General features: G+C 44.7%; 2 pseudogenes; both read left to right on the forward strand.

Moving 5' to 3' along the window:
* The first annotated feature begins 1507 nt into the window (after positions 1–1507).
* Positions 1508–3858, forward strand: LOC148843494 (WD repeat-containing protein LWD1 pseudogene; annotated as a pseudogene).
* A 14798-nt stretch (positions 3859–18656) lies between these two features.
* LOC148843495 (non-specific phospholipase C6 pseudogene) lies at positions 18657–19628 on the forward strand (annotated as a pseudogene).
* Positions 19629–21653: the final 2025 nt, after the last annotated feature.

A 21653-nucleotide genomic window follows, 5' to 3' on the forward strand; every position in this document is an offset into this window, starting at 1 on the left:
TCAAAAGCATTACTTGTTTTGCTCACTAATTTCTATCCTACCTGCTTGAATGCTATTTATAATCCCCCAATAAACTGATCAAGACTACTTCAGACGGTTTGACACTAATGATTTCTAAGGTAAATGCTAAACTCATCAAGGGCCATGTTTTGTGTTAAAATGTGAGTTCTTGGGCCTTTCTCACTCTTCCAAGGCCAATTCTTCATTGTTAAGGCGAGACAATGCATAATCCTTAGTTGGAATGGAAGTATTGAACTGTAAATATCATACAATCAATCGTGAACTATTGTTTGGAGCTGCACTGTTTTCATCATTCTGTATACTTACAGAAAGAGGAGTTTCAATGGGTGTCTCCAATGAATCATTTATTAGAGAGAATAGTTCCTCTCATGGCCGTTAGCCAACCAATCACTGTCGTAACTTGGAAGAAAAATATTTCTATATTACTCAGTGAATAATGTAGGCATGTGGAATGGTTTGGATTATCCAAAACCAAATCGATGTGACTTGTGGTCCAAATTAAATTCAATAAGAGGAAGCCGGAGCGGACAGAAAATTCGAAAATTCACTGGGGACTCCAAAACTGGGTCACTGGTTCAACAGTCTAATCTGGTCTGAGTCTGATAGAACCCATCTTAGGTTGAGACTGATTGCTGATTTCAAGAACAAACAAGGCATAAAAGTGCTTATTTCTGTTTTAATGGTGGATGCATAAGAGAATTTAATAACTATAGGCTAACATATGAAACAATGGGGACCATGAGAGCTTTCTTAGCTTGGAAGCAAGGAAAACTATCCAAGGCTATTGCTACCCCACAAATAATAAAAAAAAGGGTATCTTTTATACTTTTCCAGCTATCGCTTCAACGATATTATTTATTAATAATCATTCACTCAACAAGCCTATCCATCCATTCTTTGGTACATTGTTATGACTTTTTTTTAGTCCAGTCATTTACTTTGGCAATTTTGTCAAACCAATTTAGGTTGTGTTTGGTACTGTAGGTGTTTTAAAAGCATTTTGGGTTGAAAAACTGTTTATTCTTCCAAACAAAAGTGCCTTCACTTATGCTTGAACCAGAAGAAACCTGTGCATCGAGCTGGTTTCAAAAAGATGTGTTCGGATCTCTTATCCATACATTGAGAACATCTCTCCTATTTACACGTTATCATTCATGAGAAATGATCCTAATGTACAGTTGTAGAGTCTTGTGGGTGAGGTTGGATATGTTTATATTTAACTTTTTTTTATTTTATTTTAGAAATTCAAAAAAATACAAAATTTAAAGGAATTAGGAAACAATGTGAGGAATCAGACAAGGACAACTGCGATTTAAGTATAAATATACTTATATTCTGTTTGGTAGGAAATATGTATTTTTTCGTCCATATCAAACCACATTACCATCAAACCATTAAAGGCTTTGAGACTTTGCCTCCCTCCCATAGTAAGAACTGTTAATTTGGCTTGTAAACACCCCTTGACATGAATTTTCATCCAAATGTAATGGTTTTACGGTTTTACCAAATACAAAAGACTCTCCTAAGCTATTGGCATTTCAGCAACTCACGGAAGATTTTGGTTTTCGAGTACCAAAAGCTTAGGCTTTGTTTGGTTGCAGTGTAATTTTATATGCACTGGTGTAAATGCATGGGAGTGCAAATAAAAAGAATGGCAAATTCTGGTTTAAATTTGTTTTAGGTTTTAATTTATTTTGCCTCATGTCTTGGTTTATTTCATTTGTATTACAATTAAAGTAAATAAGTTAAATTTTGAAATAAAAATAAGGGCAAAAGACTTACACCTCCCCTGAGTTTTTTCTTAAATACTGAAACCTCCCATCTCTTTTTAAATTGGACTAAAGCCTCCCCATTAAAGTTATGTCTAAAAAAGTAATTAAAATGACTCTTTTACCCTATTTGATTCTTCAAATTTTCAAAATATTGGAAACTCTATCACCAGAAAAAAACAAGATGAAAAACAGAAAAAAAAAAGGAGATGTGCACCATTCTCAGACCCCCATTGAGAAGAAATACATCTTTATTTCAATTTGTCCAATGCATAGCCCAAGAAAAATCAAAGTTTGCATTAGTGTTACCGATCATCCCAAACCATATTCCCTATACAAGGCCATAATGATCAAGTGAAGCGGAATCCTTTCTTTCAATTTCAAAAGCTTTTATTTGTATACTTAAGAGGGAGCTCATTATTTCCTTTTTCGTGTCATTTTACTTGTTTATATATTCAGCAGCCCATTTTCTGTTTCTCTTTTTCAAGTTCTTTTGATCACAACTAATGTTTAGTTTTGAAATTAATGAAAATCCAATTAGGCTCTTGATTCAAAAAAGAAAAAAGAAAAACACTTAAAAAGACTGCAATTGCAGATACTGTGGAATGAAAAATTCAATCAAGTTGATCAAGTTGAAGGGTGATGCCCGCTAACAAATGCAAATAGAGAGTTATAATGTTGATTTAAACACAAACTCTTTTCGAGTAGAATTCTGTGAAGTGGACTTGCTAGGAGTTTTCAAAAAATAAATGCAGATGATCCTCAGCCGCAAGAATACGATTCTTGAACCCATGCCTCTTTGAAATTAAAATTGTTATAACATACCTTCTAGGATTTCCGGTGGTTTTTTTATGAGTCAAGGTAAAAAGATTATAAGAGGGCAAATTTGGGATTTTAAAAAATTCAACATTATATACAGATCTTGACAAATTATTAATGGAAGGGAGATCTCTGTCCCATAATTTCACTGGACAGGGAGGTTTAAATCCATTTTAAAAAGAGAAGGGAGGTGTTAGTACACTACTACAATACTTGGATTTAGAGCCACTTAGTTGGAGGCATTCAAATAAAATTGCCTCTATACCATATTAAAGAAGGCAAAGTTATTTCGTTACTATAGAGGCACTTTCTATTGCCTATGTAGTTAACAATTTTGCCTTTTGATTTTAGCGGGCCTAAAAATTAATCGTAGTTTAAGGTTTCGCGCCCAAAAACAATTGTGCTCGTATAAAGTCTATCCTTGATTTATGACAATTCCTCACTTCTTTGGAACCAAACCTAGTTTGCTATTTGTTCTTTCTCTCCCTTTTTTTCTCCATTTCTTCTCTGTTCATTCCTTCATCTCCTCTTTACTTCCTCATCTCTTTCTCTTTTCTTCATCTTTTTCCCACTTTCTTTAGCGCCAGCCTCCTTGAGCAATATCAGAATTGGGTTGAAATCGTCCAACTTGACAACTCAACCGATGAAATTTGCTCAGACCCAAATCTCTCCTTCGAACACCCTTAACCACCCACCAAGACCATTTTACAAGGAGTGCTAGAAGCCTGACCTCCTCGCCACCTCCGGTGACTTTCTCTATGTATGGCACATTTCTGACGACCGGGTCGAACTCAAGAGCCTCCTCAACAACAACAAAAATAGTGAGTTTTGTGGCCCCCTCACCTCCTTCGACTGGAACAAAGCCCAGCCTAAGCAAATCGGGACTTCGAGCATCGACACCACTTGCACTATTTGGGATATCGAGAAGAAAACCCTAGATACCCAGTTAATCGTGCACGATAAGGAGGTCTACAATATTGCCTAGGGAGGCATTAGGGTTTTCACTTCGATTTCTGCAGATGAATCCATTAGGGTTTTCAATTTACGTGACAAGAATCACTCGACTATCATCTATGAAATTTTCGAGCCCAACGCACCACTTTTGTGGTTGGGGTGGAACAAGCAGGACCCAAGGTACATGGCAAGTATAATCATGAAAAGTGGTCATCGACTCAGCCGGATAGGGTTGCGATTGCTTTCTCGACTAAGCTGCAGATACTCAGGGTTTGAAAGCTTGGATGGAGTCTGAATTATTTGTTGAAAGATTGGAGATTTGATATTAAAGATTATGCGGTTTGATTCATTGCCCTTTATTGCTTCTTGTTATCATCTTTCACAGATATGATGAGTCTTTTTTCCCCTTAGTGATGGGTTATTTGTTATTACTATCTCTGATTTTAGTGGTGCTAACATAGTAACATGGGTTGGGCGGTTGTAGATTTGTAGTCTGTAAATTGGGTTGTTGATTTCTTCGATTTCTTCCCTTAATTTTCTTTTGTTTCGTATTTAATAATTCTGAAAGTAGGAATATTCACTTGTTTCAAGGTTTCAAGTCGAAATTCGGTATTTCTGATATTAATGGTATAAAACATGGGTTGAATGAAAAAAAAAATGTTTAGTGCGTGCATTTACTTTCTGGTAATGATTTCATTTTTTCTCATTTTTCTTTAGCACCTGAGATTGAGGTTGGAGTCAAGTTGTGTACAAGAAAAGAACCCATTCAACCTAGTGCTTGCATCATTTGGCAACGTGAATCAGGAGCTGGCTGTTGTTGGACTTCATCACTTGGTATTGCTACATTATTTGCCTATAATGATGTCAACAACAATGAAAAACAACATGCTTATGCAGCACCCTCTTCTAAAAACACCTCTCTCAGGAAACAGCATCTATCCCAAACACCGCCTAAATCTATTCATAACCTTGTCAGAAAAACAGGTGGCATTTGGTATCTTTGCCATTTCAACCTAAAATGTTCAGGATTGATTAATACAAGTTGATGACAAATATGTATTATCACATCATATAAAAATGCGTGGGGAGCTTATCTTTACTGTACGGTTTAGAGTTTGAAATATCAAATTTGACAGTTAAGTAAAAAGAGCAATTTGTGCCACTGCCACGTACCCAAAACGTTTCTGGAGAAAACTTTATTTGTCTTGTAAGTTTATATTGGCCAACTCCAAACGTTTAAGGTAGAAATGGCAATTGTACCAAATACAACCTCTTTCTTCCTTTACCCTCAAGATTACAGATTCAGTTCTGACTCCTTTCAAGATTATTTTAAAAGGTGGGGGAGTCCATATATCCAGGCAAACAACTCAAGGAAGAAGGCACTGGAACACAAAAAGAAAGCTAAAGAGATGGATGAGAACAAAATGCTGCAAAATGATCTGCACCCCAACTGTCCAACCATGAGAGATATAGCTCAAGAAGATTAGAATCATGGTCTGTCCAATGGGCACAATAATCCGGAGTTTCATGGAGTTTGGATTGCTAAAGTGATTCCTCTAGTCAATGTTATCAGGCTCAGATCGAACCAGATGCTTGAACCAGTAAACGAGTGATCTAGTGAGGTTTCTATAGCATGATTAAAAATTGTGTATCACGCATTTCAAACACTAAATCCTAATAATTAGAGTTTCAGTGACCCCGAAAATCAATACGTATCATACCAATACTTTGAAGTTTGAACCATGGTTTCCACGCCCCAGTTTTTTTCTAATGGTTCTATGTTCTGATAAAACCAGTATGACTGTGACTCAGGGAGCTCTTCGGTTTTTCTTCTGGTCCCATTCTAACAACACCGCTTTCTAATCAACAGATCATATGCAGTACCTGTGCCTCATGGAATATCATCAATGTAGGCTGCAAATAAGCCACATTACATATATGCCACGGGGGTCTTTCATGGCTATTCCACAAAATCCCACCAAAATCATCTTCACTTTACCTCAGTAAGATCTAGCAGTATTAAAGAGCCAAAACTTGTGATTCTGAGAGTCCTGCTTAGACCATCTAGGGACCTATCCAAATCCAACAGAGTTTTGTATTTGTGGATGGACTACATCTCTGTTATTTGGTTGATTCACATGAACATCGATCTGGTGTCTCCCCATTTCATGGACTAACTCTTTCATAGACACCTTGAAATAATGATCAGATGCTATAACAAAATTGATAGTAAGAGTTGGATACTGAGAAAACAAGAATCATTAATTGAGACCTTCTGGTTCCAAGATACACATTTTGCTCCAAGAAAACCATGTTGATACAACAAAATATGGGTGCAGCGTGGGCTCAATATCTGTAATAAACACCATGTACCTCTATCTCCATATGTAGTTGCCATGGTTCTCATGTGGCAAAAAGTTTAAAACCTCACCATGACAGAGAATAGGTATAAGGTAGCATGATTGGCTTACCACTTAGCAGAAGGGAAAAAAGAAAATAGAAGACTTGAAGCTTGGACAGCTAAATGTTGATGGAGTTATTAGCTTGGGCAATCCAGGACACTCAGGCATTGGGGGAGTATTCAGGGATGATGCAAGAAACATATTGGGTACGTTCTACGTTCTCAGGTCCCTTGGGCACTGAAGACTAAGCTACTGCAGGGCCTTAAACTGGATAGAGCAGCTAATTTCAGTAACATATTGGTAGAGAGCAACTCAAAAGGTCATTATAGGGTGGCTGAGGAATGAGGAGGAAGGTGCTTGGAATTATAGATACTTAGAAGAGAGATGAATCATTTAGGTTGTGTTTGGTTTGAAGGAAAAGGTAGGGAAAGGAAGGGAAAGGTAGGAAAACCCTTACAAACCTTGTATAGGTTCTCCTACCTTTCACTTCAAACCAAACATAGCCTTAGCTTCTGACTTAAAATGTTAGGTTTCTTTGGTCTCCAAGGGATGCAAACTCTACGACAGACGGGCCCGCTAAGTTAGGGGTAAACAGATAAGAATTGTTTTGGGCGATGGTTTATACAATGTGATCCAATACTGTTGGCTAGCTGAAGCTAGCTTCATCCTTGTATCTTTCTTTTGTTTTTAAATAAATTAAATGAAGTTATACGTTACTAACAAGGAAAATAACTAGCAGAGTCTCTGTGACTAAGGCTGTGTTTGATTGCAGTACAAATTTCATTTGAACTAGTATAAATGCATGGGAGTGCAAATAGGCTGTGCAGATTCTTTTTTTTTTTTATCAATAATAGGATGTGTAAATTCTGGTTTACTGCTGCTTTAGATTTGACCTTATCTTGTTTTTATTTTGGGTAAATTATAAAGACCCCTGTACTATGGGGTCTGTGATAAAGACTCCCCTGTACTTTATTTTGCGACCAAGACCACCCTGTACTATGGGGTCTGTGATAAAGACCCTCCCTGTACTTTGTTTTGCGACAAAAACCCCCCTGTACTATGACTTTGAGACAAAGACCCCCTTCGGTTAGCCTTTTGTTGAAATCCGCCACTGCAATATTTTTAATCTCCATATTACCCTTTAATAACTATTCGAAGAAAATACTGTTCATCTTCCCCGATCTCACGACTCTCTCTCTCTCCCCCGATCTCTCTTCTCCCCCTTCCCCTTTCTCTCCTCCCTTTTCTTCTACCTGATCTGAAGGAGAGTAAGCTCTGCATAACGATCACTACGAGCTAGCAGTTGTACAGTCAAAACATACAGATTTGGATGTACTTTGAGTTTCTCCACAGCCTCACTCCTTAAGTACTCAACAATGATAGCAACCAAATAAGCAGGGTCTCCAGCCATCTCTTCCTCAACGATAGTGATGGAGGGCAATCCGGTCGGTCTTAGTTGTCAACGAACTCGCCTCTGAGCTGGAGTGTCGGGGAGCCTGAAACGGGAAAAATGAGAGAACTCCGGGGGGAACTCGGTGTGATAACTCCGAAGCTCAAGTCAGTAATCTCTCAAAGGCAAAGTGTAGACCAGATGGCGCAAAGTTCACATACCTTGTTCGCTAGGGGCAAGGGGTTCTTATAATCACTTCGCGCACTCGCTCCGAGGCCCTTGTCAGGTCGGGTATGATTACCCTTACGTCTGTCAATTCGGCCGTCGTCCTTTCTACTGGGACAGAACCGTCATTGCCTAACCGTCTCTCTAACTAGAGATGGCGGTGTCAGGTGGCGGTGGTAGGTGGCCGTTTAGAGTGGGGCCGTCAAGCGTCAGCTCCCAAGCCAGTCAGGTGCGGCGCCCTTGGGAACGGACTTCCTCAGTGTCAGGCATAGTACGGTTTGTTTGGTTTTGGTGCCCTGAAGGTGTGGAGTGGTGAGCGAGGCGAAGTCTTGAGTTCGGAGGTATGTATAGGACAAGTCAGTTCGGCGAGGTGTATCCCGAGTTGTTACCAGGTAGGTCGGTTCGGCGATGTATGTCTCGAACTGTTGCAAGGCAGGTCAGTTCGGCAAGGTGTATCCCGAGCTGTTACCAAGTAGGTCAGTTCGGCGAGGTATGTCCCGAACTATTGCAAGGCAGGTCAGTTCAGTGAGGTGTATCCCGAGCTGTTACCAGGTAGGTCAGTTCGGCGAGGTATGTCCCAAACTGTTGCAAGGCAGGTCAGTGGATTTCTTTCCGATTTGGGGCCAAGGGTGAGTTCGGGCCCCTAGTAGGGAGCTCGGTCCGCTGGTTTCTCCTCTTGGTGAAAATGCCTTGGGCTTGCTTTTGTGTCGAGCTATTGCTTTTGCCATGTGTCGCATAACTATGAGGTCGGGCCAAATCATCCTTCATCAATTGCCCCCCACTCCTCGCGCCAAGGGTCTTGCCCTGGTGCGGGGAGTTTTGCAAGGTGGTAAGTGGATTTGTCCCGTCCTTCGAATCTTGACTGCGTGAGTTGCATTTTCCAGGGTTCTTCGGTTCTGAGGTGGGAAACGTGCCTACTGCTCATGAATATTTGATGGCCATGACAGCGCGCGTTTTAAATTTCAAAAATTCGTGCCGCTGGGACGTGACAGTGGGTCATTTAAATTTGAAGAAAGCGTGCCTCTATCATTTTGAAGGGACGTGCGCTGGCGTTTTTTGTTAGTTGCAAGGGGACGTGTGGCGCGGTTAGTTTCGAAAAGACGTGCGCTGGCGCGACGTCGGTTTCAAAAGACATGTGCTAATGTTTCACTCTTTTCGGAAAGACGTGCGCCAATCATGCCTCGACCTCAGGGGACGTGCTATCAGTGCGGATGTGGGCCGTCGGATCATTTTTGATATGCACGGTTGATTCTTGGTTACTATAGCTATAAATAGTGGGGGACCCCAGTCGATTTGTCACTTCTGCAGCTTGCCTATTTAGCTCGTGTCCAACTTTTCAGCTCGCGTCCAAGTTTTTCAGCTCGCGTCTAGGCTGGTTACTTAGCCTCCAAGGTTTTTTGGCTTGTTCCTGTCTCCGAAGCCTTCAAAACTTTCTTCCGGTGAGTACCTTCTTGAATCCACCTATTTTCCTCGATGTCTAGCTTTGATAGCTCAGACGACTCTTTAAGTAGTACTGATGGAGGTTCTACAAACCGAGCCGTATCCCCCGATTGCCTTAGTGATCCCGAGGTGGAACTTGAGGATGACTATGAACCCGTAGGCCGAGCAACTTCGGGCAGTTTGGCATCTACCTCTCGCAGAGGTCGGATGCTAGATAGGTTTGGTCCCTCAACCATGACGCTCGAGGGGCTCCAATCTATACTCATGTCTTACAATATGCCTGGGGGGTATACATATTTCATTCCCTTGGGTAGTTTTCCTTAGGAACACAGTCCTGACAAGATCGTGATTTTTCGAGAGCAGCTCTCCGCGGGGCTGCGACTGCCTTTCCACCCCCTTTTAGTTGAAGTCATAAACCACTTTGGCGTTACCATTGGCCAGCTTCACCCGAACTTTATTTGGAACCTAGTGGGGACAGTCTCCCTTTTCTGTGAGCAGAATTTCCCTTTAGACTTGGAGATATTCTCCTCCATCTTGATGCTTAAGAGACAAGCAGGTTCTCTTCCTAGGGGAAGACGGGCATATTACTTTTCTCCTCGCTCGGGCTTTAAGCTTCTGCACGATCTTCCTAATAAGGTCCCGGCATGGAAGCGGGACTACTTCGGCGTGCGAAGTGCGCAAGGATGGCCCTTTCAGACAGGGTGGGGTGAGGCCGCTCCTGATTCCGGTGTCACTCTCGACAAAGAGACGGTGAAGGGCCTCTGGCAATGGGCATGGCAAGGTTTAAAGTGTCATGAGTACTTGATGGAGGCCAAGCTTATTGCGGCCGGTTTAAGTTCAGGTAGGTTTCTAGTTCTGCGATTTCTTGCTTGTTTTTTTTCCTTCATTTTTTCTGATGTCGAACTCGTTTCTACAGTTGTGATGGATGCGGAGAGAACTCGTGGGGGGTGCCTGTTCCAGGGCATGAAGAAGAGGAAGCGGGTCGCCAAGCAAACTCATACCGAGCTGCCCCCGGATGAGGAGCCTCAAGTTCCAGGCCACACGCTGGAGGATCTGCCGAGGGAGACCGAGGTGACTCCGCCGATGTATGAAACTACCGGGGGGCCTTACGCTGAGACTACTCATATGGGCCCTCCTGCATACTCTAGTTCTCCTGCTCACTCTGGGTTCGCTCATACGCGAGCTGGGCCCTCAGGCTTGGGAGCTCAAGGGGAGTTTAGGAGCGTGTTGACGCTGAACTATGCTCTTCAGAAGAGTAGGGAGGCTACTTTCCCTGAGGAGATCGCGGTGTGGACCGATCTTCCTTTGAACCAGGTCGCCTGCCACGCCGTAACACATGCTATGGTGGTAAGTCAGATTTCGTCTGCCTTTTTCATTTTCTGTTGCTTTTGCTGTCATTGCTCATTTGTTTCTTTTGGTAGGTGAATTCTTCAATTCATGCCTTAGCAGCCCAAGTGGAGAGGAGCTCACGACAGGCGCGAGATGCTGAGGCTGCCGCCCATGCTGCTGAAGAGGCTTTCCGTGCTGTAGAGGCGAATACCCGAGCTGTTGGGCGGCCGCTTATGCTGCCGAAGAGGCTGCTCGCGTCACAATGGCCAGGCAGGCGAGGTCTCAACGTGATGCCGAAGCCATGGGGGTCGTTGTCAAGCACATGGCGGACTTGAAGTTGGATTTGCAGCATCAAGTCGAATATCTTTAGGAGGACATCAGGGAGAAAACACAGATTTTTTCCCAAGGCATTGAAGATGCCAAGAAGAAGGCCATTGAAGACTACATTGCCTCTCCGCGTTTTGACGATCTGATGGTGGATTCTTACAGAAGGGGGTTCAAGCTGAGCTGGTGGATGATCCGGAACATGTACCCCGACCTCGATGTTAGTGCCATATCCACTTTGCGTATAACTCAGGAGATGGCCAATGCTGTCGATGGCGAGCCGGACTTTGAAGGAGAGGCAGGGCCTTCGGGTGTTGTTGAAGTGCCTTCTGATGGCGAAGAAGTAGCTCCGGGCATGTGAAGATAATTTTTTTTTGAAGTGCCTTCTGATGGCCAATGTACTGTTTCTTGCAACGGAATAGACAAATCTTTTTGCCCATGTTCCTTTTTCCCGAATTGATTCTTTGTCGAACTGATAATATGCCACTTGTCCGGGTTATTGTACTTCCATGACCTGTTTTGTCGCGAAGGCTTTTGCAGCGAACTGATTTGTTTTGCCGAGCTGATAATATGCCCGACTTTTCTTTGCTTGTTTACGTCGAGGTTCCTCTTGGCTCCGCATCGTGGCCCATAAGACCTTATAGCGATTTCGTCCACTTCGCTTGGCGGTTTATAGGTAGTATCGCCTTAAGTTCATGATGTTCCACGCTCGAGGTACTAGTTTTCATTCCAAGGTTTCGAGCTCGTATGCCCCCCCCTCCCCCAAGTGCTCTCTTTACTTTATAGGGCCCTTCCTAGTTTGGTCCAAGTTTGCCCACGCCGGGTTCGGGCACCATAATCTTACGAAGGACTAGGTCGCCGACTCGGAAGCTTCGTTGCTTTACTCTAGCATTGTAGTAGCGAGCTACCTGCTGCTGGTAGGCCACTGTCCGGATGTGTGCGAGGTCCCTTACCTCGTCCAGTAGGTCAAGGTTGGTACGTAACTCATCTTCGTTTGTCCGATCGTCGTATGTTTCTAGTCGCAATGTTGGTACTTCGATTTCCGCTGGGATAACTACTTCAGTGCCGTAGGTGAGGTTGAAGGGGGTTTCTCCCGTGGTGGTTTTTTCTGTAGTTCAGTGAGCCCACAAGACACTTGGTAGCTCTTCGGCCCACAATCCCTTAGCACGATCCAGACGTGCTTTCAGTCCGCGCAGGATGGCTCTGTTCATTACTTCCGTCTGACCATTTGCCTGTGGGTGCGCGACTGATGTGAAGTTTTGTTGAATCCCCATGTTCTGGCACCACTCTTGGAACTTGATATCCTCGAACTGCTTGCCGTTGTCGGAAATTAGTATCCGAGGTAACCCGAAACGATATATTATGTTCTTCCAAAAGAAGTTTTGTATGTTTTAGGTCGTAACAGTTGCCAGAGGTTCGGCTTCTATCCACTTCGTGAAGTAATCTACTGCAACAACTAAGAATTTTCTTCCGCCTGTTGCTGGCGGGAATGGCCCCAGGAGGTCGATGCCCCATTGTGCAAAGGGTCACGGGCTGGCGAGGTATTTGAGGTCGGAAGCAGGCTGATGGTGGATATTGGCGTGTTTCTGACACTTGTCGCATTTTCTGATGAGCTCGACAGCTTCTGCCTTCATCGTTGGCCAGTAGTATCCTTGTTGAAGTGTTTTTTGGGCGAGTGCTCTGCCCCCCAAGTGTCCGCCGCACAAGCCTTCGTGAGTGTCGCAGAGTACGAACTCGACTTTGGCAGGTCGCAGGCAACGCAAGTAGGGGAGTGTGTAGGACCGTCGGTATAACCGTTCGTCTATTATGACGTATTTGGCTGCTTGGCGCTGCACCCTCTTGGCCGCATTGTGTTCTACAGGGAGGATTCCGTCTATCGAGAAGCTCGCGAGTGGGTCGATCCAGCTCGGCTCTGCTTCGAGGACGGGAGTGACCTCCTCTGCCCCCCCGAGAATACTAGGTCGAGGTAAATCCTCTATGTACACGGTTCTCATGTTGTTGTGACTTTTGCTGGCTAATCGGGACAGAGCGTCGGCCTCAGTGTTCTCTGACCTCGGGATTTGCCTGATGAAGTATGACTGGAAGTTGAGCAGGGCCTCTTTTACTTTCGCCAAATATGCGATCATGGAGAGCCCGCGTGCTTCATACTCGCCCGTAACTTGGTTGACCACGAGTAGGGAATTGTTGCAGATGACCAAGTGCTTTGCCTTTACCTTTCGCGCTAGGTTCAGCCCGGCTATCAGTGCTTCGTACTCTGCCTCGTTGTTGGGTGCCGCGAACTCAAAGCGTAGTGCGTATTCTAATTTTGTGCAACCCGGGCTGCATAAGACTATTCCAGCCCCGCTGCCTTGTTGGTTCGAGGAACCATCCACGTGAAGGATCCAGGGCTCCTCATCCCAGTTCGCGTTTCACCTAACTAGGAGAGATGTCACACTAGCTGCTACTTCACGGGGTTTAGACCTTATTGGCTCGGGAGCTCCGGGTTCGCTCGAACTAGGGACCTCGGGCTTGACCTATAGGGCTTCGTGGCTGAAGGTGCACTCAGCGATAAAATCTGCCAAAGCTTGGGCCTTAATTGCAGTCCGGGGTTTGTACTGGAGATCGTACTCGCTGAGTTTGATGGCCCATTTCGTCAGCCACCGGAGACCTCAGGCTTCAGCAAAACTTGTCTTAGGGGTTTGTCGGTTAAGACAACGACGGTGTGAGCTTGGAAGCACGGGCAGAGTTTCCGAGCTGATACCACTAGTGCGAAGGCAATTTTTTCTATCTGCGGGCACCTTGTTTCTGCTCCCTACAGAATTTTACTAACATAATAGACGGGCCGCTGGACCCGATCTACTTGTTTTACTAATACCGAACTGACCACTTCGTCGCTCGCCGAGAGGTACAGTTCTAAGACTTCACCCTCCTCGGGTCTGGCTAAGGTTGGTATGGTGGCGAGGTAAGTCTTTAGCTCGTCGAACGCGAGCTGGCAATCTCGGGTCCATTTGAACCCTTTGCCTTTGATTGCCTTGAAGAAAGGCAAGCAGCGGTCTGCCGACTTGAACATGAAGCGGCTAGGAGCAGCTATGCGGCCGTTTAGCCTTTGAACTTCTTTTACTTTCCGAGGTGGTCTCATATCAAGGATGGCCTTTATTTTGTCCAGGTTGGCCTCAATGCCGTGCCGGTTGACAATGTACCTTAGGAACTTACCCGAGGTGACACCGAAGACACTTGTTTGGGTTTAGTCTCATGTTATACTGATGCAGAATTTGGAAGACAAAATCCAAGTTTTTTATTAATTCTCGCGAAAACTGTGTTTTGACGACCATGTCGTCTACATAACATTCGATTTTCGTGCTAATTAAAGGCCGAAAAAGTTTATTTACAAGTCTTTGAAAGGTCGCACCAGCATTCTTTAGCCCGAAGGGCATGACCTTGTAAAGTACAGGCCGAACTCGGTAATGAAGCTGGTTTTTTCTTGGTCGGACTTGTCCATCTTAATCTGGTTGTAGCCTGAGTAGGCGTCCAGGAAGCTTTGCAACTCGTGTCCCGATGTCACGTCCACCAGGCGGTCAATTCAGGGCAGGGGGAAGCAATCTTTTGGGCAAGCTCGGTTCAGGTCGGTGTAGTCGATGCACATGCGCCACTTGCCGTTGGTTTTTTTCACCAGCACTAGGTTGACTACTCAGCTCGGGTAATGAACTTCCCTTATGACGTCCGCTGCGAGGAGCTTTTCGACTTCTTCGTCGACCGCCCTCCAGCACTCCGGGGCTAAGTTGCGTTTCTTCTGTCTAATGGATCTGACTACAGGGTCAGTGTTAAGCTTGTGAGTTATAAGGTCGGGGTCAATACCGGGCATATCTGCCGCAGACCATGCAAAAATGTCTAAATTTTGGAGTAAGAAACTCACCAGTTCAGTTCGCAAAGGTTCGTTGACGGAGGCACCGATCTGTAGTGTTCGCACCGGATCTGTAGCCGAGGCCGGGACGGTGACTGTTTCCTTAGTGGGCGAAGCTCGTTCCTCGCCCTGCTCCGCAGGTCGCTCTAGTTCGAGATCGTCGGCTGCCTTAGTTTTTCCCTTCAGGGCGGCAACATAGCATTTGCGGGACTCAAGTTGGTCGCCCCGCACTACCCCCACACCGAAGTCCGTGGGGAACTTCATTGCCAGATAATAGGTGGAGACCACTGCACGCAAAATATGCGTAATTGGTCGCCCTATTATGGCGTTGTATGGGGAGGGGGTCGCGACCACCAGGAAATCGTGGTCGAGTCTTACCGCGCACGGCCATGTGCCGACTTCCACAGGTACTGTTATTTTTCCCAAGGGCCTGACTTCCTCTTCGCTGAAGCCTACTAGAGGAGTGTGAGTGGGTTTCAAATCGCTTTTCTGCAATTGCAACTGGTCGAATGTCAATTTGAATAGTATGTCCGCCGAACTGCCTGAGTCTACCAGTACGCACCGGACTTCGAAGTCACTGATCCTTAGCTTTATAATGAGCGCATCGTCGTGGGGGTAATGAACACCTCGCGCGTCATCTTCTGTAAAAAAGATTGGTTCTTCCTTCTTCGGCCTCTTGGGAGGGTTCTGCTCCTCTCGGGCTGCTTCGCGAACTGACGTCCTTGCTGCTGCCAAAGTGCATCCTGCCACCACCGAACCGCGCACTATCACATGGATGGTTCCCCGGACTGGCCTTTCTTCTGGGGGAGGTCGCTGCAAGGTTTCGGCCGGTCTGTTGCTCGGCTCGGGGACATCCTTCCCGTGTTCCCCTTGCCGACCTGCTTTATTACTATTGTCATAATGTACAAAATTTCTTAAGTACCCGCGACGGATGATTCCTTCTATCTCGTCACGGAGATTATTACATTGCTCGATGCTATGACCGTGATCTTTATGAAAACTACAATATAAATTTTTGTTCCTCTCGTTGGGGTTGCTCTTCAAGCGAGGTGGCCACTTTACGTAAGGGGCGTCCTTGATCGTCATCAGGATCTCGGTCCGCCTTGTGTTCAATGGCGTGTAATCTGTCCGAACTGCTAAGGGAGCTCGGGATGGCTGGCTTGGCTTCGCCTCTCAGTTGTGGCCTCTTCTGTCGCCGGGGTTGGAGGGCTCGCCTTCTCTTTTTCTTTTTTTGACCCCGCCTTCGTTTCTCTGGTTGATCTCTTCTTCTGTTCTCATAAACTTGTCCGTGAGTTTGAGGAAGTCGGCCATGGTTGCTGGCTGGCTGGCTACCATGTGCCATTTGAATTCTTTATGAGTCACTCCTCTTTTTGCCGCGGCGAGCTGTACCGCGGGGTCTAACCGAGGGATCTGCAAACATGCTTCATTGAACCACTTGATGTAGCTCCTGATGGGTTCTCCCTCTCTTTGGATCACCCCGAAGATACTTTCCTCTATTTTCGGACACCTTTTGCTGGTAACAAAGTGCGCAGTGAAGATCTGCACGAACCGGGGCCAGCTTTTTATTGACCCGGAAGCTAGGTTCCGGTACCAGGTGTGGACCACCCCTCTAAAGGTGGTGGTGAAGGCCATGCACATGCACGGCTCACTTGCCCTAGCGAGGTGCATTTGCGACTGAAACGCGTCGATGTGGTCATTGGGGTCAAAGGACCCATCGTACTTGTCCAGAGAAGGGAGTTTGAAATGTCTAGACAAGGGGACTGCCAAAAGTTCTGTTGAAAGGGGGGAAGGAACTAAGAGAATGGGGACGGTTTTTGCCTCGCCCGAGCTCATTTCTTCCTTGCTTCTGAGCTTGGGTAGCATGCGGGTAGCAGTTCGGCGACTTCGTCGGTGCCTTCTTTGATTGAGCCTGGTGCTAGCGCTGCTTGCCTCTGTGTTGCCGAGCTCGATGGGCCCGGATTGCTGGCCTGCTGCTAAGGCGCTGAAGCGGTTCTCCGTGAGTGGGAACTCGGGCTTGGAGCGCCGAGGTGACTTTGTTGGCGAGGTTCTTGCCCCACCTGCGGGCTGCGAGGCTGGTGTGATCTTTCTTGGATTTCGGCCCAGGGAAGAGGCTTGACTGTTAAGGGGGTTCTGCGGTCTGGAAGCCTCTCCTTGGTGAGGTCGTCTACCTTGGGGGGAGGCCTTGACCGGCTTTGAAACAGGGTGCCGGGGGGGAGCGGCTGGTTCAAGGGTAGCTGAGGGAATTGTTGTTGATAATGGTGTTGGGAGAGGTGGTGCAACACCTGGTGTTGCTGGAGTTGGTGCTGCTGGAATTGCTGCATTTGGGCCTGCATTGCCCGCATGCATTGCATCAGATCATCTATCTTGTTTTGGCGGGCTGCCAGTGGGACAGCAGTTGGTTCCGCGAAGTTCGTTTTGATGGGGAGTGGGAGAGGTGCCACCGCGTGTGGCACATTCAAGCTTGGGATCCCATCCACTAAAAGGGGGATAGTGAACTGCCCAATGCACACTGACGGAGCATGAAGTTTCTCTCCGGTAGTGGCTGTTTCGATTCCACGTCTGGCACTGCTGGAGGAGGCCATTTCAGTGTTGGAGTTTTTGAAAGAAGGGTAGGTAGAAGAGATTTAGATGAAGGCTTTTAGAAGCTTTCCCACAGACGACGCCAATTAATGAAGCACAATCCGGTCGGTCTTAGCTGTCAACGAACTCGCCTCTGAGCTAGAGCGTCGGGGAGCCTGAAACGGGAATAATGAGAGAACTCCGGGGGGAACCCGGTGTGATAACTCCGAAACTCAAGTCAGTAATCTCTCAAAGGCAAAGTGTAGACCAGATGGCGCAAAGTTCACATACTTTGTTCGCTGGGGGCAAGGGGTTCTTATAATCACTTCGCACACTCACTCCGAGGCCCTTGTCAGGTCGGGTATGATTACCCTTACGTCTGTCAATTCGGTCGTCATCCTTTCTACTGTGACAGAACCGTCACTGCCTAACCGTCTCTCTAACTGGAGATGGCGGTGTCAGGTGGCGGTGGCAAGTGGTCGTTTAGAGTGCGGCCATCAAGCGTCAGATCCCAAGCCAGTCAGGTGCGGTGCCCTTGGGAAAGGACTTCCTCAGTGTCAGGCATAGTACGGTTTGTTTGGTTTTGGTGCCCTGAAGGTGTGGAGTGGTGAGCGAGTCGAAGTCTTGAGTTCGGAGGTATGTATAGAGTAGGTTAGTTCGACGAGGTGTATCCCGAGCTGTTACTAGGTAGGTCGGTTCGGCGAGGTATGTGCCGAACTGTTGCAAGGTAGGTCAGTTCGGCGAGGTGTATCCCGAGCTGTTACCAGGTAGGTCAGTTCGGCGAGGTATGTCCCAAACTGTTGCAAGGCAGATCAGTTCGGCGAGGTGTATCCCGAGCTGTTACTAGGTAGGTCAGTTTGGCGAGGTATGTCCCGAACTGTTGCAAGGCAGGTCAGTGGATTTCTTTCCGGTTTGGGGCCAAGGGTGAGTTCGGGCCCCTAGTAGGGAGCTCGGTCCGCTGGTTTCTCCTCTTGGTGAAAACGCCTTGGGCTTGCTTTTGTGTCGAGCTGTTGCTTTTGCCACATGTCGCATAACTATGAGGTCGGGCCAAATCATCCTTCATCAGATAGCAAATACAAAACTGTACATTTCATCAGGTCAAATTGCCGCAGAAGCAACTTGTAACTCCACAGAAGCATGAGAATCAAATCGACTGCTACTAGGAATTTTAACCTCAGGTTCATATGTGAATAAATCAAGCCCACTAGTTTTTACAATTACAACATCGCAAGTTGGACAATTTGTCCAATAAAAACCCAGAATGCTCTCAGACTCCAACCTACATCTATGAATGAGAGCCTCCCCAGTTTCTCTGTTCTTGAACTGAATCTCATGATTTTATTGTCTCTGAGCTTTATAATTCCGAAAATATCTATCTTGAACTGAATCTCATTTCTATCTTGAGCAATCGCAGAAAATCCAATTCCACAATACTTCATTGGAAAAACTTCCGCCCCAAACCCCAGTTCATTTAAACTTCATGGAGAAACTGGAGGAGCATCTCCTTTGCTGTAGCTCCACCTCTTCATTAATCATTACCACACATGGAAAGATTCAGAACCAGAAAATATCCTCCTGTCTCCACTCTTCTCTTCCTCCTGCTTTTCACCTTCTCTGCTTCTGCTTCTAACCAGTCACCCATCAAAACCATCGTAATCCTTGTCCTTGAGAACCGGTTCTTCAATCACATGCTTGGAGGGATGAAGAAATCTGCCGACCCATCAATAAATGGAGTCATAAGCAAGGAATGCAACCCTATGTCAACTAAAACCCTACAGTCCCAATCAATCTGCTTTACCGATGATGCCGAGTTTGTTGATCCGGATCCTGGACACTCATTTGAGGCTGTCCAAGAACAGGTCCTTGGATAAGGCCGCATTCCTTCTATGTTAGGATTTGTCGAACAAGCTCTGACAATGTCTTCCAATCTCTCAGACACTGTGATGAAAGGATTCAAACCCCGAATCTGTACCCATATACGCTTCCCTGGTGCCTGAATTCACCGTCTTTGATCGATGGTTTTCTTCGATTCCCAGGCCAACCCAACCAAATAGGCTCTTCGTCTACTCTGCAACGTTTCACGGTTCGACCAGCCACGTCAAGAAGCAGCTAGCTACAGGCTACCCACAGAAGACCATCTTCGACTCTCTCCATGAGAATGGATTGGACTTTGCTATTTACTTCCAAAACACCCCGCCACTCTCTTCTACAGGAATTTGAGAAAATTGAAATACATATTCAAGTTCCATCAATTCGATTTAAAGTTTAAGAAGCATGCCAGAGAAGGGAAGTTGCCCAGCTTAACCGTGATTGAGCTGAGGTATTTCGATCTCAAAGGGTTACCTGCCAACGACGACCACCCTTCTTACGATGTCACAAATGGGCAGAAGTTAGTGAAGGAGGTTTACGAGACCTTAAGATCGAGTCCTCAATGGAACCAGACCCTTCTGGTGATTACCTACGACAAGCACGGTGGGTTCTTCGATTTAAATAGGCTTGAGAGAGAAAAAGAATGAGAAGATAAGGGAAAATAATAAGTTAAATAGGTTATAAGATAAAAAATGGCAAAAAAAAAAAGAAATTAGAAAAAGTTTTAGTGGGATATTTGGTAATTTAATGCATTCCATCATCTGATTTAACAGTAAGTGGGTTTTTGGCTCACGGTCATTAGTACAGAGGTTTTTGTCTAAAAACAAAATATAAGGGGTTTTTGTCTCATGGTCATAGTACAAGGGGGTCTTTGTCACAAACCGCATAGTACGAGGGTGTCTTTATAATTTACCCTCTTTTTTGGTGAAACATATTATGCTGTGGTCCCACCTTATGTGCAAGAGAATAGAGGCAGGAGGGTTATTTGTTTGAGAGTGACGTAGGATACTAGAAGATGCAGAGAATTGAGGGAGGAGGAATGTGGTGAAAATTTTGCATCAGTTTTTTGATATACAAAATTAACACTGCTAATGAATGCACATGAAATAGTTACAAACAAAGGAAAACTGAACAGGGTGCAAAATTTTTATCTGGTTTAGATTTGTAATGCAATCAAAGACAGCCCAAGGCTTAATTTAGAAAGAGTGTAAATACAAATATATACAGAAATATATACAGTGCAAATACAAGATTTAGAAATATTTTATATAAGGCTTTATACTATACATATTTGTATTTATCCCCATAAAAGAAAGATTGTGCCCATCTTCTGAGATACAAGAGAATGCCGGCAGTTAGAACAATGTTCTATGATTCTTAAATGAACTTAATATAATAGAAAAAAAATACCCCTTCTGTGTAGTGGTTAATCGCGTTATGCAGTGTTATGACACAGTCAATGTAACATTCCTTCTTCCTACTTTGCTGATAAGAGGAAGCTATTGAATGGACGGACTGCCTTTTTTTCTTGAAAAAAGATAGTTTATGAGTAATATTAAATTAGAACATGTCCAGAATCGTTTAGTCTAAATCATAAAAAATCAAGATGTAGCGATACTGATTAGAAAATTTGCTTTGCTTTCTAATGATAAACCCAAATTTAAATGTATTATAGCTGATAATGGCAACTTTTGGGCCCTAATATCAGTAAAAGTAATACATTTAATAAAAATTTTAAAATAGGTGAACTTTAAAAAAAAATCAAATAAGAGTAAAAACACTTTTCATCTTCTTCCTCTTGCAAATCATTCATCAGTGCCGCCACCCGCCACTGTCTCTGACAACACCTCTGCCCATCTTCGCCACCTTTGCTCACCTCTGGCAATTACGTGCACTTCTTTCTTTTTCCCTTTATTCAAACCTGTCACATACATGATACATATTGAGATATCTACATCTCAAAGTTCAGATCCTTCCCCCCGTATTTTAGGATCCTCTGCCATTAATGAGATACCGACAATTCCTTTCGGCTTTCAATCTTTCGAAAGAATTTAGAGATATTAGATAATGAACCAATAGAGCCAAGCCCAAGCGATCGATGAGTTTTTAGTATCTAGCGCAAATATATAAACCGGAAAATGTTTTTGTCATAGGACTAGGAGTGGTAAAAGATATTTCATCCTCTGATATTAAAAAAATCCTAGACCTACATACAGAACAACAAAAAAAGATAATAAAAGATTGAAAAAATGAGAAAAAGTAGACGACGAGAATAAAGCCTGGAACAGGAAGAAGAAGTTTGGTAGAATCTTGTGCAATCGGGAAAAGGTAGAAGGCACGCAACATTTATCTATTATCAGGGTTTTTACAAAGGAAAGACGAGATAATATAAGAGGATCTGGGTTTGACCTAATGACCGAGCTCTTCTCAGAAAATGCAAACGAGAAATATAACATTGTAGTTCTATTGTTTGCTTGACTCTATGGTTTTTCTTTTATTTTGATATTATAGCTGGGGTGGAGGGAACAACATTGAGTAGAGGAAGAGGTGGCCGAAGGCATTGCCAGAGGTTGCCAAAGGCGGCACTCATGAACGGTTTGCAAGAGGAAGAAGATGAATAGTGTTTTTGCCCTTATTTGATATTTAAAAAAAAAATTAACCTATTTTAAAAA

Source organism: Nelumbo lutea, chromosome 8 (assembly GCF_056320005.1).
Source record: "Nelumbo lutea isolate HS-2025 chromosome 8, American lotus-T2T, whole genome shotgun sequence".
Taxonomy (NCBI): domain Eukaryota; kingdom Viridiplantae; phylum Streptophyta; class Magnoliopsida; order Proteales; family Nelumbonaceae; genus Nelumbo; species Nelumbo lutea.